Below are 1,365 nucleotides of genomic sequence, written 5' to 3'. Positions count from 1 at the left end.
CGGGAAAGAATTACAACCCTAGCAAGCCAGTGAAGGACAAGACTGGCAAGACAGTAACAAGCGATGCAGGGCAGAGAGCCTGATGGGCAGAGCATTTTGAAGAAATCCTGAACCGATCGCCTCCACCAACTGTTCCGGACATACCACCAGGCACCGAACTGCTTCAGGTGAACACGGGCCCACCTACCAAAGTTGAGATCATCAAAGCCATCAAGACCATGAAAAATGGCAAGGCTGCAGGTCCAGACGGCATCCCCCCTGAGGCACTCAAGGCAGACCCAGAAATGTCAGCGGAGATGCTACAACCCCTCCTGCAGAAGATCTGGGAACAGGAACAAGTCCCGACAGACTGGAAACTAGGCTACCTGGTGAAGCTACCCAAGAAAGGTGACCTATCCCAATGTAGCAACTGGCGAGGAATCATGCTTCTATCCGCTCCCAGCAAAATCCTGACCAGAGTCATCTGAAGACTGAAGGAAGCCTTGGACAAGAAGCTGAGAATAGAACAAGCAGGGTTTCGTCAGCACAGATCATGCACCGACCACATCGTTACCCTAAGAATCATCATCGAACAGTCCATTGAGTGGCAGTCCCCCCTCTATATGACTTTCGTGGATTTCAAGAAGGCATTTGACAGTGTGGACAGGAACATCATCTGGAGATTGATGCAGCATTACGGGATTCCCCCGAAGCTCATCAACATCATCCAGCGGTTATACGAAGACTTTACCTGCCAGGTCATCCATAATGGGAAACTGACGGCTCCCTTCACAGTGAAGACCGGAGTGAAGCAAGGCTGCATGCTTTCGCCCCTTATCTTCTTGATGGTCATAGATTGGACCATGAGAAGAATTACCAAGGACAACAATACAGGCATTCAATGGACTCATACCAAACAGCTTGAGGACCTTGACTTCGCAGATGACATCTGTCTCCTTTCTCACAAGCAGCAGGATGCGCAAGCCAAACTTGCACGACTCTCTGAAGAAGCAGAGAAGACAGGTCTGAAGATCAACAAGAGGAAGACCAGGTGATCACAGTCAACAGCAGACAGGACCTGCCAATCCAACTACAGGGAGAAAACATCAAGGAGACGGACCACTTCACCTATTTGGGTAGCATCGTCAGTAAGGACGGCGGAGCAGATGAGGACATCAGAAACCGAATCAACAAAGCCAGACAGGAATTTAACACCCTGCGGTCTGTCTGGATCTCCAAAGCACTGTCCCTCGTCACTAAGCTCTGAATCTTCAATACCAACGTAAAGGCCGTCCTCCTATATGGATCAGAAAGCTGGAGAGTGAGGAGCGTTAACACCAACAAACTCCAGGTCTTTGTTAATAGATGTCTACGTCACATCTTGAA

Source organism: Gracilinanus agilis, chromosome 1 (genome assembly GCF_016433145.1).
Source record: "Gracilinanus agilis isolate LMUSP501 chromosome 1, AgileGrace, whole genome shotgun sequence".
Taxonomy (NCBI): domain Eukaryota; kingdom Metazoa; phylum Chordata; class Mammalia; order Didelphimorphia; family Didelphidae; genus Gracilinanus; species Gracilinanus agilis.
Note: the sequence above shows the minus strand (reverse complement) of the source record.